Below are 14688 nucleotides of genomic sequence, written 5' to 3' on the forward strand. Positions count from 1 at the left end.
TCCGCTCTCTGATCCTATTCACTCACCTTTCTCTCCCCCTCCATACAGAGACACCAGGCTCCTGGCATTACCCCCTGCTTGTCTTGGAGCTGGGGATCATCCCTTTTTCTCTGCAGTCCACTAAGAGCCCAGCAGGGTCAGATACACGGAAGAGGTTCCAGGTTCTGATTATATTTCCATGTAAGTCCTTTGTATTTTGGACTAAAATCAGGTTGCTAGTGGGGATATCTAATGCCACGAGTTCCCACCCATCTATCCACACATCCACCCACATCCTTCCATCTCCTGCCTGTCTTCCCACCCACGCACCCACCCCGTCCTGATCACAAACCATGCTGGACCCCGAGGTACAGAATACCTCCCAGGACCTAAGTTTCCCTGGCTTTAGTTGAGAGGTTTGAATTGCTCTCCCAGGGTCCTTCACACTCTGGTTTTCTTTGACTTCTATGCAAAGACAGCCCAGACCTCAGGCTGATGAGGTTACACTGCTTTCACGAGGACGAGCGGCTGGGCCAAGTCAGATATACGGTCTATGCCCATTGGGACAGACAGATTGCTCCTTGCCCCTGTTTGAGCCAAGATCCCAGGAACTGGGATCCCCATCACAGGGCGAGTACAGGGGATGTTCCAGACACGGCCTCTGTTAGCTATAGGCAGCATTAACTGGACACCCCGACAGTGTCCTTCACCGTCCATGTGCTGGGAGCCTCCTGCTGACCTCTGTAGCGACAGGACCCCGAGGATGCCGGGGCTGAGCACGGAGGATCGAGAGACCGGCAGTGGGGGCCACTTAGGCCCTGGGGCAGAGCGGGGGCCTCAGGGAGCCTCGGGCTTATCTTTGCCCAGGGCAGGGCACAGGCCCACGGTGTGGGAAGCCTCTGAGCTGACCCCATCATCGGACCTGAAGCCCCTCTCTGGCCACTGCAGCTGAAGCCCTGCCGGCCCCTCCCGCCGCACCCGTGCATACCCAGGGCTGTTCGTGGCCCGCACCTGTGCCCTCCAGCCAGGCTGTGCGCAGCGTGTGGATGGACAGGGAGGACATCCTAGGGGGGTGGCCTCCAAGTTGGAGTGCAAGTGGGGCAAGAGGGTGTGTGGGGCAGCGGACTCCCTTCCCATCTGCCCCGGCCCCACCACCACTGCCACCACCACCGGGATTCCTGGGGTTTGCGCAGACCTCCCGAGCAGCCTGGGCCCACTGGCAGCACCGTGCAGTGTAGAGTTAATAACAGACGTTTTTATCTGTTCACAGTTTTCTTGTTGCTCCGTGGCCTCTGCCCATTGAGTCTGGGCCCCAGCCGCTTTGCGGGGGAGGCAGGCACAGCTAGAACAAAGACATCAATTGAGTTTCTGGATGAATTTTTACAAACTCACAGCAGAGGCGATATTCTGAAAGCAGAGAGGATTTCTCCTGCAAGAGCAGGGCTTTTCGAGAAAGGAAGGGTTTTGGAGTGAGAACGCCAGACTTTCTTGGCATAACCCACAGAGTGGGGAAAACCAGTGAGGGCCTTTTTCCTGCCCACGCAGGGGCCATACTTGGACTGGGGGGGAGGCAGAGAAGGGGCTTCTGAGCCGCTCATCTGGTCCCTTCCCCGGGCGAAGGTGCGTGGAGGCAGCTGATCCCCGGAAGTTTGGGGCAATCAGTGCATGAGACCCATGCTGGCCCCATGCGTTCGTGGGGAAGCGGGCGTCTGACACCCTCCCTGTGGCCCCCAGGGGAGAGCCCCCAACCGTGTGCCTATGAGGAGTTTTTACCATCGTGGTTCTTGTTATACGTGGTTCACAAAGCACGTGGTTTGGGTCGGCTATCGACTGCTGCATAACAAATCAGCCCACGGAGCAGTGAAGCAAAACGTGTCCCTCACACGATTCCTGGGGCGAGTGATTTGGGTGTGGCTTAGCTGCGTGGTTCCAGCTCGAGGTCCCCCAGGGGGCTGCCTCATCTGAAGGCTCGCCTGGGGCAGAGGGCACCCCTCCACCTCCTCCAAGGCGGCCCACATGTCAGTAACCACCGCAGTTGGCTGGGGCCACGGCCACTGCCACGCTGGCTTTCCCAGGATGAGGGGCCCACGGGAGCAAGGAGGAACGCCCGTTTCTTGTGGCCTAGCTGGAAGGTCACCCCCGGCCAGCCTACTCAGAGTCGGGGGAGGCTGGACTAGGCCATAAACACCAGCCGGGAGGGTCGCTGGAGGCTGTCTTGAGGTTGGCTGCTGTAGTTAGTGACGTGCTTTCGTGATCTCAAAGCACTTTGCGGTTTCCAAAGAGCTGCTGTCGACAGCAGAGGTCTGCACACATTAGCTCCTCATCCCGAGATGTTCCCATTTTACCTGAGAAGGGGCTGAAGTGGGGACCCTGTGAGTCACTGTGGTCACTGTTATGCCCTGAGCTGGGCCTCCAGGGTTGGTGCAGCCCAGGAAGGCATCCTGGAGGAGAGGTCCAACCCCAGCCCCAAAGAGTAAGGCCAGAGCCAAGAATGAAAGGGGTCAGTTCTGGGTCAGCCAGGAGCAGAGCGTGCAGAAGACTCAAAAATGCAGCAAAGCCCATTACAGAGGGCCTGGGAAGCCTGGCCGAGACATCTGTCCACAGATGTCATGTCTCCAAGTGTCCCCTCCTCCGCATACCCGCTCCCAGCCCAGGACTCAGCCCCCAGAGCATCTACGCATTCCGGGCCATGCCTGGTTGGGGAGTGGGAGAAAGAGGCGGGGCTATGTCGACTGACCTCTTATGCTGCTCTATGGCCAGCCTGTGTGGGGGAGGCCTGGAGGCAGGGAGGCTGGCCCTGTGGAGGCCAAGGCCCTGAGGGCCAGGCGGGGCCAGGCCTGAGAAGCCCCCCTGGGGTGGTGGGCCTGGTGTCCAATCTGGACCCAGGCGCCAGCCCTCTCCCTGCCTGGGCCCAGCATGTGGGGGCTGAGCTCTGCTGTCCTCCCTCTTGGAGAAGCCCACAGCCTGCTGCTGAACTTCCTCCCGCAGGGGAAGGAGGGGAGTTTGCAAGCTTCTGTCTTGGCTGGATTAGGGCAGCATTAGCTGGACGGACTGGGAGCACACAGCCCTCCCTGAACCGCCCAGCTAATGAGCTCACCATTACAACGTAACTAGCAGCACCCTCCTGAGAGCTCTTGCTGGTTTGGGCTAAATTAATCCGAAAGGAGAGTCGTCTGATGCCGAGGCCCATCTCCACCGGGCAGCCTTGACGGGGCAGAGAAGACGTGGGGCAGGCGGGCTCTGAGCATCCTCTTTGAAAACTGGAGCCTTCAGTTCTCAGTGTAGACGGAGTCTCTCTGCTGCCGGTCAGGAGGCAGAGGCAATCCTGGCCTCGCCTCCTCCCAGACCTGCAGGGCCGGGACTGGAGGGGAGGGCAGTGGGGGGCCAGGCGGCCGAGAGCCAAGCCTGCCCTGCTCCCCATCATTCCCGTGTTCTCGTTGCCCTTTGCCACATAACGAAGCGCCCCAGACTCGTTTATTTGGTTCACAAGTGTGCCGGTACGCAGGGCTGGGCATGAGCCTGAAGGCATCGGACGGGGCAGCTTGGCCGGGAGCACTCAAGCTGGGGCTGCTCGTGGGTCTCTCCGTGAGGCCTGGGCTTCCCCAGAATAGGTGTCAGGGGTTGCAGGGTGGGTGTCCCCAAGAGAACCAGGGGGCGACTGTGCCCGCCTTTGTGAGCCAGCCGCGGAAGTCAGGGTGTCACGTGGCCATGCGAGGTCTCGGACACCCTCACACACAGGCTGGGACCGAGACGCCGCCTGTTGGCAACGGAAGGCTGAGGCTCTGGAAGGGCTGGCTGGGTGGGAAAGTGGCGTTACGGCCATTTGTAGGACCACAGTCTGCACCTGCGGGGACCCCAGGCTCTGCAGCAGAAAGGGCCCCTGGGTGTCCCCGCTCAGAGCTCCCCCAGGAGGCCGGCCCTGCCCAAAGCTGTGCCCCACTGCCCCTGCAGGCAAACAGGAGCCCTGGGTGAGCTTTCCAGGAGCTGCAGGTCCCGAGGCGAACAGACATGGCCGAGGCTGCGAGTGGCGGACATGGGGGCGCACGGCCTGGGGTCCCACGGCTCGTTCCCCTTCCTCGGAGGCTGGAGCACGTTTCTGGCGGTCAAAAACCTCCTGCAGGGTTGGGTTTCCCGTCTCATTCCCTCCCTCCCGCCCGCCCCTCTTCCAGGACTGTCCTCTGGAGGCCCAGGCTGGGTGATGTGAGAAAACGTCAAGTGCACCAGTAGCCACACGGTCACTTTGAGCTTAGAGTCGCTAAATGTCGCCCTGAGCTGGTGAGCGGGAGCCCCGAAGGGTGTCCCTGAACCTGCCCTGGGGTTTTCCCAAAACAGCAGGGTCTTCCAGGTATGAGCAGGAGGCAGGCCTGCCTGTACCCCCTGTGCTCCCAGGACAAGCAGGGCCTCAGACGTGGCCGCGTCACCTCTCGTCCAGCACCAGGGCGACGAGGCCACAGGTCGGGGTCTCCTTGACATCCGGGGACACGCAGCCCGGACACAGGCCGAGGGGTGGGTCTGCAGGTGTGCCGGGCGCCTGGATCCAGTGGCCACAACCCCGCTCAGCCGTGTCCCGTGTGAGTAAGAGAATGACAACACACCCTGCAAGCTGCTGGGGGGCGGGGGACCCCAGGCTCCCTTCCGGGGATGACAGGGGCCCCCACGTCCCTCGGCCCAGCGCCGCCCTGCCCAGTCTCCAAGTTAACAAGTTCAGGCCTGGTGATTAAGTAGATTCACAAAGTTGATGAAAAAAATCCCGATATAAATAAATATTCCTGGAGACATTCCACCCCCTGCAGGCATGAACTTTGAATAATTGCAGAGAATTATGCTGAGGACTAATCAAAACTTTTTTTTCGTTTGCTAATTACCTCTGGGCTTCATCAGCGTCAGAATCTAATCAACTCCAGACATCTTAATCGACCCTCGGGAAACGCTGGGGCTGGGGAGGGCTTGGTGTCACACCGAAGCGGGGCGGGGGCCGAGGTCGGGGGAGCGGGGGTCCTGGGCCCGGAGCCCCCCTGGTCTGGTGCGGGTGCTGGCCGGTGGGCACGTGGAGCCCACAGAGGGCGGCCGGGCCCCTGCTCAGGGTGAAGGGAGGCCTCCATCCTCACCACCCCCTCCTGCCTCCTGCAGCGTTCGTGAGCTTACATGTGGGGGGCCGGGGGGGGCAGGCCCTGGGGCGGCCCCCAGTCTCGGGCTGACTCCGCGAGAGGCCTGGGGGCCGTTCAGGATCCTGGGCCAGGGAGTCTCAGCGGTGTCTCCAGGTGGAAGGAGGCTTTGCTCCCCTCTCTGAGGGAAATCGTTTGCATCTGATGAAAAATGCCCCAGTGGAACAGAGCACCGCTCAGGAGCCTGGGATCGGAGGTCCTCTGAGCTGCAGGCTTGATCACGGTTCTCTCCCCGTGTCCTGGGTGCAGGGGTGCTCTGGGAGCCCCAACGGCTGGGTCAGAGCGGTCCCTCAGCCCCTTTGGGCCAGGTGCCCCCCCCGCTAGGCCTCCCTTGCTGGCTGGGCCGGTCTCCCTGGGCCTGCCTCCCATCCCCTCCCTCCTGCCCTTACCAAGAGAGCCTCTGACCATTTTCGGAGGAAAAACTCATCAGCGTGGAAATCCGCCTTTGAGAAACCCAGGCCTCCACCCTGCATTCCTCAGCCCCCTCCTCCTGCTCCCCTTCCCCACAAAGCTCCTAGGAGAGGCCGAGGAGGCCCACTGTGGCCTCTGCTTGGGACAAAGGGGACCCTCCCGGTTCTTTGCACCCAGCACCCTGCAGATACCATGGAGCCATGGGCTGTCATGAACAGCCCTGTGGGAATAGCCTCGTGGGCCCAAGGAGATGGAGGGCCTTGTAAACCCCCAAGTCCCCGAAGGAGCCTGGATTTGAGGTCTCACAGGCTGGCTGGGGAGTTGGGGTGCTGCCCTGCACCCTTCTGTCAGGGGCCCACAGACACCCAGGATGGCTGAAGTGGGGTGTGTAGGACACATCTTCTCTCCCTGGGATGCCAGATGGTCATGACCCCCCAGCAGGCAGGTGTGGGCCGTGAGGCTGGTCCTGCTCCCCATTTCCAGGTGGGAGCCCTCCTGCACCCACTTCTCCAGTATAGCTAGTGCTGGGACCCCGACCCCAGATCCCTCTCCTGGTGCAGACAGAGGGGCCCCGTGGTTGGGCCGTGCCCGGTCCCCAGGGCCTGGAAGCTGCTGCACGCTGCCCCTCCTGTTTGGAAAAGCACCATCTCCCTGCTCGGGTCAAAATGACATGAAGGCCCATTGGAGTTTGCTACCAGACTTTCCGGAAAGGGGTTGAGAACACCTTTAATTTCAGAGCAGAGGGAGGTGGGAGGCATAGGGGCTTTGCAGGGAAAGGACCCCCATAGGTCCAGCCTGTGTAGATATGGGTGGGGGCAGGGAGATGTGGGGAGGGGCACCGAGTGCGGGAGCTCCAGGGAGAGCAGGGGTCCCCGGGAGGTGGGGGTCTGGGGGACAGGATTCCTGACAAGGCGAAGGTCCCAGGGGGGAGGGTCTTGGGAGATGGGGGTCCCATGTGTGTGACCTCTAGAAGGCAAGGGGAAGGAGCCCCAGGAAGAGGGAGCCTGGGCAGCTGGGGGTCCCGGGGGGGTCTCTCTGTCTCACTTCCTCTGTTGCTTCTCTGCCTCTTGCTTTTGTTTTTGGGTCTGTCTCCTTGCTCGCCCGGCTCTCCACCTGCTCCCCGCGGAGCGCCAGGTGCGCTGCTGAGCAGGGCTGCCCAGGGCCCCGTGGACAGAGAGGGGGCTTCAGTGGCTGGGTTGCCCCAGCCGCCTGCCCTGCGGATGCTGGCTGGCCAGGTGCCATGCCCACGGTGCCCGTCGGGGAGGGAGGGGATGTTGCAGCCGTGGCCTCCCCTCCCCAAGGTCATGGGAGGGTGAGGAGAGGCCCGGAGCCCCTGCGGCCTGGCCCCCTGGCCCTTCCTGCCACCCCTGCAAGCTCAGCTCGACCCTGGACCTTTCTTTCCCAGCCAGACACAGGGCTGGTAACCGCGGATGCTGGGGCTGGAAGGGCCGCAAGCCCCTTGGGTCCTCTTCTTCCTTCTTTATAGAGGTCAGGCCTTAGCAACCCATGCGACCCGGGAGGGAAGCCCCATTAGAGCCCCCTGCTTGACACAGCGCCTGAAGCTCCGCCGTCGGCTGTGGGCGCGTGGGGCCCGCCTGCTCTGGGCCGGGCACTCTGCACACACCACCCCTTCCCCTTCCAGGGGGAGTTCCTGGGGTCATACTGCTGCCGAGGGGCAGCCTGGGGACCAAACCCAGACTGCAAACCCCGAGGGATGGGGTGCTGCTTCCCCATGTGGGCTCGCAGGGAGGAAGTGGGAGGCTGCAGGGCCCCACACCTCTCCAATGAGGCTGCTTCTGCCGCCGTGTGACTCCGGGCGCACGCTTTCTCCCCTCTGGGCCTCAGTTTCCCTTCTCTCCCCCCCCCATCGGATTCCAGGCTCCCAAGGGCCCTCTGGCCCAGACACGGATAAGTCCCGCAGGGCAGCCGCCTCCGGCCGGGGCGTCCACACAGCCCCCTGCCTCCTGGCAGAGCGGCCCACCCTCCCTCATGGACCCCAGGCCCGCGGTCCCTTGGGCTGCCACGGGAGCATCCATCACGCTCTGTGATCGATGAGCTGTCCCTTCTCCTGCCGCTGCTCTTGCTAATTTGGTTGCAGAATAATGTTTATCACTTCACACAACAGTGGCACCCCCCTGCCTCCCCGCTCTGTCCTTCCCTGCTCCTCCCTCCGCCCTCCTCCCTCTGTGCTGTGGACTCCCGGCAGAAGGCAGGAGATTTTCTCAGGCCACTTTCGAGATTTTAATTTTCTGTTCCCCTTCTTCTCTCTTCCCCCTTATTACATTTTGGGCTCTTTCTAGGCTTCTGCAATGAGCATACATTTTCCCGGTGATATTTTTTTAATAAAAACCATCATTTATGATTATTTTTCTTTCCCACTGACTGTCAGCCTTCTCATTTTATTTCTCGCCAGCACAGCTTCCCGCCTGCCTTGTCCGCCGCATGGACTGAGGCGTGTGTGCACGTGCGCCAGAGGACTGGCCCCCAGAGCCAGGGGACTCCCTCCCCTGTGCCTCCGCTCTCCAGGCCCCGCTCCTGAGCCTTCCCCTTCTCTCCTTCAGGTGAGTATCGCCTGCATGCCTTTCTCAGCTCCCCTCCTAGCGGGGCTGAGGTCACGGAGGAGGTGGGCTGCCCCGCGGAGCCTGCTGGGCTCCTTGTGGGCCCTCGGGATGGTCAAGGACTGCGCGGAGATCCCCGTCCACCCTGCGGACCTTATCCAGCAAAGCGGAAGCTGCTGGCGCTCCACACCCACCGGTGGTAGCTGGGGTGGGTCCCTTCATTCCTGAGACTCCGTTTCCCCATCTTTGGTAGAGACATACGTAGATTGGGTTGTAGATTATTCATCCGTTCAACAAACACCGATGAGGAAGTACTGTGTGCTGGGATGGGTTACGTGCTGTCCTAGGGTAGGAACCAGCTCGATGTCACCTCCCTGAGTAGCAGAGCCACCACGCACTCAGAGTGGGGCCCTGGGCTTGCCTCTGGTTTTGCTGTGTGGCCTGGGCAAGGCACTGAACCTCTCTGAGCCTTCCTGCATTTCCTTCTCTGGGCTTCCTCCACCGCGGGGTGGGCATGATCCCTTCCCCATCAGTCCCCAGAGGGTCCCATCTCAGGCCTCCCCCCGTGCCTTCCTGGCTGCCTGCCGATCACCCGGAGAACTCAGACCCGTCTTCAGGTGTCTGACCAGCCGGGCCCCAGAGCCCGTGTTCGTGGCAGGGAGAAGTGACATGTCCCTCCCATGCTGGCCCCTGCTCCCTGGCAGTCCTTGGAGAGGGGACCTGGCTGGAGACCCAAAGCCAAGGGTCTCTGTCCCCGGTTCTGAGGTTGCCTGAGGGGTGAGAGATGGGCTCTGCCTCACAGCCCAGCTTCTCCCAAAGCAGTGGGGGAAGAGGTACCATGAATATTCATACACCCACATGAATATTCATGATGATAATGATGCACCGCCTCTCTATCCCCTTGACCTTGGGCACCTCCCTTGCTTTCCCAGATGCCCCCCACGCCCTTCCCTCCACTGACCCTTGCCTGCAGGCAGCTTCACCTCCACTCACAGGGACCGCCTGGTGGCTCCAGGGAACCCTTGGCCCAAGGAGACCCCCACGTGGCAAGGATCCTTGGCCTGTTGCCCTGGAAGGCCAGGCTCCCATCTCCACTCTGGCCCCACTCCCTGGGCCTCAGTTTCCCTTCCGACCTCCAGGGCCCCTCTGGCCCTGAGAGAGTTCAGCCAGGCTTATTGCCCCAGGAACAAACAAATCCTCTCTGATTCCACGTTCTGAGCACTCCTTTGTGCTGGGACAAAGCCAGGAGGCTCGGGTTCCCCGAGTACGCACCAGGACCGGACTTCAGTTACCTGTAACTGGAGAGGCCTGGAGTCGGGTGTCCCTGCTGCCCTGCACACCTGCAGCCAGGCCCTGCTCAGCTGGCTGTCCCTTGGGACCAGCAGGGTGGGGGTGGGCCGAGGGCACTCACCGGGAGGCTGCAGGCACAGCAGGGGAATGTTCGGGTCCGGGGAACCTGGGGGAGAAGGGGTCAGGGTTAGCCAGGACCTTCTCCGGGGCTGGGACTGCTTGCAGGGAACTGGGCTTACCGCTCATGCCACATGACCTCGGGCCAGTCACTGAGCTCTATGCCTCAGTGTCCCTCTCTGTCAATGCCTTCTGCCCACTCTGTTCCAGGCTGAGCCACCCTGCCCTGAGCAGTGGAGCACCACTCTGAAGTTACTCAGCCCTTCGTCCAGAGAGATCCCAGCTTAGGGAGCAGGGCCCAGAGCTTCGAGACCTGGGAAGGCCTGTCCTTCCCTGCTGGCTGTCCCCCATCGGCCCCCCCCGTCCATGCCCCCCAAGTGCTCAAGAACACGCCCACAACTAGCTCCAGACCCCTCGGGCCCTTCCTCTGCCCATGCTGAGCCCCACTTCCCTGAGTCTCCTTCTTCGCTATCTGGCTCTCACTGCGCTGTCAGCCATGGGCATTCGGGGTCCCCACCCCTTCTTGGGGGTGCAGCCCCGTCTCGCACTGCATGGATCCTCCCCTGGGGCAGGGGGCAGTGCTGGGCCTGCAGGACTTGCCTGGAGGGGCTCTGACAGGAGCAAGATAGGTTGTCTGGAATTGTCAAGGAAGATGACCCCACCCAGCACCTTCTGGAAAGTTTTCAGACACTGGGGCTCCCTTGGCCTGTGCGTCTGGCTGAGCACTGACTTTGTCCTGAGAGCTTCGCCTGATTCTCCACCAGCCGCGGCTTCTGTGCCACGCCCACGTCCTTGCCTGTGAGCAAATTAAAGGCGCCGGAGACCCTAACCCTCATCCCCGTGCTTCCGAGGGCGCTGTCTGACCTCTGTCCTTGGGGCTCTGCCCTGACCTCATCGCGCTGTGCAAGAGGAAGCTCAGAGCGCTTCGGGCTTGTCCAAGGTCACACGGAGCAGGTGGGGACCAGGCCCCCCTCACTGCAGTCGGCCTCCATGCCGCCTTCCCGGGTGGAGGACAGATGGAGGTCCTTTGCCTGTGGGTCTTGCTCGGGCTGACCCCGTGTGAGCTCCGCAGCTGAGGCCCAGCCTGCTCCATGCTGTTTGCCTAAATTTGTTCCACCTCGTCTTCCCACGGGACCCACACGGCCACCACTGACATCTGTGGGGACACATCAGAGGAATGCCTAATGAGGCCTCGGCGTGGCCCCACCACGGAGCACAGGCTGGGACAGATGGTCTATCATTACCCATTTTTATTAATTACTGGCTCCGCGTGCCTCGACTGGCTCCCAAGCCCCAGGCTTGTCGGCCGCGCGCAGCCCCCGCTATTCTGGAAGAAGAAATGGCCCTTCATTCAGCTCAACGTGCGTTCCACCCCCCCGGCTTCCTTTGAGACCCGAAGTTTCTGGCTCAGAGGGGTCCCCTGGGTACCGGGCCGGCCGAGGAGACGCGAGCGTGCGCCTGCCACCTGCCTGAGGAGGCTGGAGGGGGCCCGGTGCAAGGACGGCCCGGGCTGCGGGGGCCCCCAGGAACCTCGCTCAGGGCCGAGGCTGCTGGAAGCCCCTCCTGGTGCCCTCCCTCTGCCGGGCCACGTCAGGGCCCACGGCCGCGGGCTCGCTGGGCCATCTGAGAGCCTGTGTCTCCCTGCCAGCCAGGACACCGAGTTCCCTCCAGCTCTGTGTATGGCCTGTTAGGCCGGGAGATAATGGGACGTGAAGCACAAGATTTCTAGTCAATAAAAAGGCGCCTCGGAGGCTTTTTATATCTTGCTGGTGTCATGCTGGGTAGGCGTTTTACCTGCTGCCCACTTGACGGTCTGTCATAAAGCTGGGTCCTTGCCCTGCTGGAGTCCGTCACAGCAAGTCTGTCCTGGGCTGTTGCCTGCAGAGCCCGAGGAGCCGAGCCACCCCGAGAACTGGGCTCCAGGAGCGATGCCGGGGGCCACGTGACCACAGGCGTGGGGCGGCTTTGCAGAGATCCAGGGGAGGCGATGAGGTTGGGGGGGGTGCATGGGACATGCCCTGGGAGGCCTCCAAGGTGGACCCGCTGCAGGCTGTCAGAGATAGGCTGAGGGCCAGGGCCGGGGTTTGGGGCGGCCTGAGGAGCCGCCCTGTGTGGGGCCGGAGGGGGTGTTCAGCCCTTCCCAAGACAGATCCTGGTGGGACATGGTAGGTGCATAAAGCCAGCAGCCTCCAGGGTGGGGCAGGGGTGAGCTCCTTGACACTGGAGGAAACCAAGCATGCCCTGATGTGCCCTGGGTGAGGAGGCTCGGGTGGGAGAAGTAGAAAGGCCGGTGTCAGAACAGGAGGGTTTTTACCAAAGTAATTGGCCTGGCGTGGGGGGGGGAGTACAATGACCGGAAGGAAACAGTGGAGGGAGGACACGACCTCTGCGGTTCGGGGAGGGACCCCCAGTAGCCATCCTGCCTCTCACACTAATTGGTACTTTAATTGAGGCCATGGGCTCAGGTCCACGGCAGGAAGCCATCTCCCCAGAGTTGTTCCAGGTGGGGTCAGAGGCTTACAGCTGTAGACCACAGCCCCGTGACCTGGAGGCGGCTCTCCGGACCCATGCACCCCCAGCCCAGCTGAGGCGGGTAGGGTGGCTGTGCACGGCCCAGACTCTTGTTCCTATGCCTCTGACCTGCCCATCAGGCCAGAGGAGGGGCTCAGCCAGGGAGGAGGGAGGTGCTGGCCTCCTTCCCGGAGGAAACCGATCACTTGCTCCTTGCAGCGGAGGGAGGGCCGCCCTGGCCAGGATTTCCTGCTTGTGCCTGGCTTCCCATCACCGTGGGGGCTCCAAGTAAGTGCCTTTCCAGGCGGGGTGTGGAGGGGCACGGTGGGAAAGAAGGACAGCTGACATTGGAGCAGGAGGTGGGGCGGTCCGATTGTGGCTGGTGGGGAGTTGGCCCCCTCTCTGGGAAAGCCCCTTGCTCTCTTGACCGGCCTGCCCACCCCTGCCCCAGGCTCCCAGCCCATTCTTCCCCAGACTGGGGCCCCAGAGTGGGATCTGACGAGCCCTTCCCTACAAGGCGCTCCCTGACCCCACAATCACAGCCCAGGTGAGGGCCATGCCTGGCGCCCTGCCCAGCCCAGGACACCTAAGCTTGTCCTGAGGACAAAGGGGTGGGACGAGCCAGCCAAGGTGTGGGAGGGCATGTTAGATGGAGGCATCAGCAGAAGCAAAGGTGGGGGTCAACAGGATTGTATCTATTGGGGGGGACGCTCAGCAGGGGCCGAGGCCTTCGAGGGACTCGGGCTGCTTCTGAGGGTAGTGAGGGATCTGGGGGAGACTCGGTTTGCATACAGGAGTGCAGGCCCGGAGAATCTCCCCTGGGTCCAGGCCGCTGATATCCTGGGCACCCTGGCAGCCCCCGCCTCCACTCTTGCCCAGCGGGCATCTAGCACCTGCCTCAGGCATGGCTGGATCTAGGTGTCTTGTGGCTCCAGGCTGCACCGGACCAACCCCCCAGACCCCTCTTAGGAGCTCCTGTGGTTCTGTGCTCTCTTGAGGAAGGGGCCACAGGTCAGGGGCGGAAATGGTGTTCTCAGAGCTGTGGGTCGGGGCCAAGACTCATGCTCCGTGGGCTGAAGGATCTGACGCATCCTAAACATTAAAGGGAGTTTGAGTTCTTGTCTCGGGACCAGGCGATTGTGGGGACTCAAGTGTACAGATTAGCGAGGTTTCAGGGGTAAGGTGGACAGATCAAGAGGCCAGTTCATCATCTGGGTCAGGCAGGGGTGTTGGAGTGGACCCACTTTTGGAGGTGAGGAGAACCTATCCGGGGGAGGGAGAGGAGCATTACATGCGCCAAGGGGCCCACCTTGTAGCCTCAGACCTGAGAAGGGAACGTGGGGCCCAGGGTGTGTTGGGGGCAGGAGTCCCCGGGCGCCCATATGGCCTTGCCCCAGGGCAGGGGGAGGCCCTGCTCAAGAGAGGGGGAGGAAGGCTGAAGGGGGTGCCCCAAGGTCAGGGACAGGGCTTTTCCCTGTAACTTGACTCACAGAGCTTTTGCCCCAGTGAATTGCCACCTCCTCCTAGAGGCCACCCAGGTTGCCTGGGATAAAATTAATCTCCTCCCGGCATTTGCAGCACCTGCTGGTGGTAGTGAACATTAGTGCCCAGGCTGTGTGACCTTGGGCAAAGGGCTGGACATCTCTGAGCTTCCTTTACAAAGCGGGACTAACAGGTTGAGTTTCAGGGCTGCGGAAGTGGCCCAGACAGGGATTGTTATGGTTGAATTGTGTCCCCTCCCAAAAGATACACTGGAGCCCTAACCCACAGTATCTCGGAGTGTGGACTTATTTGGAAATAGGGTCTTTGCAGACGATCAAGTGACGATGGGGTCATCCGGGCAGGTCCTAATCCACTAGGACTGGTGTCCTTAAAGAAAGGAGATGGTGGCAGAATTGGCCACAGAAACAGGCACGCATGGAGGGAGAAGAGGCTGTGGGACTGCGGTGGGGTACACGCAGGCCACGGCATGCTGGAACTGTCCAGGAGTCCAGACCTCGAGGAGCTCCCGTGAGAGCTCAGGGAAAGGACACCACATGCTGCGGGCCCCACGTGGCCTCTGGTGGCTGCCTTCACCACGGAGTCTCTGGAAGGCCCCGGTGACCCTCGCGGGGCCAGAAGGCAGAAGGCCCTCTACCTATTCACTATCACCCTTACATTCTTGATCGTCCCCCCCAGGAAGGAAATCCTGGTGGTTGAACCTATTTTTAAGAAATACAGTCCCTCTCAGTCCACTTAAAAGCTTGCAAATGCCAGTTTTGTTACTTTCTGATGAAGGCCTGTTTCAGTAGGATGAATTGCAGATGGTGGAGGGCTGGTGACTGGGGCCTGGAGCTTGGGTCCCCAGCCTTCAATGCACAAGGGGAGTGAGGCCCTTTGGGACAGAGAGGAGGTGGCCTTCCCAGCCCACCCTGCCCGCCGCACCTCTGCAGCTCCTGGGACACCAGGTGTGAGGCCCTGTCCCTTGGCCCATCAGTCTGTCCCTCCTGCTGCCATCCAGTCTGCAAACGTTGGCTGGTCGTTGGTGGCGGCCCGTGCCAGCCCTAGACCTGACACAATCGGAATCAGACCTGCTATACGATTTAGAAGCGGTTGGTTTCTCCCCCTATCGTTACATCACGCGGCTTCCCCCAGATCCAAGATGCCAACCCAGACGT

At 61.7% G+C, this 14688-nt stretch overlaps 1 long non-coding RNA gene across 1 annotated transcript in view; it reads left to right on the forward strand.

Annotated features, from left to right (window-relative positions):
* LOC117804095 overlaps positions 1 to 10344 on the forward strand; it is a 37734-nt gene extending 27390 nt beyond the window's left edge. Inside the window, exons 2-3 of the long non-coding RNA XR_004628267.1 lie at positions 7969 to 8116; positions 9731 to 10344. This is a non-coding gene — a long non-coding RNA (uncharacterized LOC117804095). The remainder of the gene's footprint in view (positions 1 to 7968; positions 8117 to 9730) is intronic.
* The last annotated feature ends 4344 nt before the right edge of the window (positions 10345 to 14688 follow it).

Source organism: Ailuropoda melanoleuca, chromosome 10, assembly GCF_002007445.2.
Source record: "Ailuropoda melanoleuca isolate Jingjing chromosome 10, ASM200744v2, whole genome shotgun sequence".
In the NCBI taxonomy this organism is placed as follows: Eukaryota; Metazoa; Chordata; class Mammalia; order Carnivora; family Ursidae; genus Ailuropoda; species Ailuropoda melanoleuca.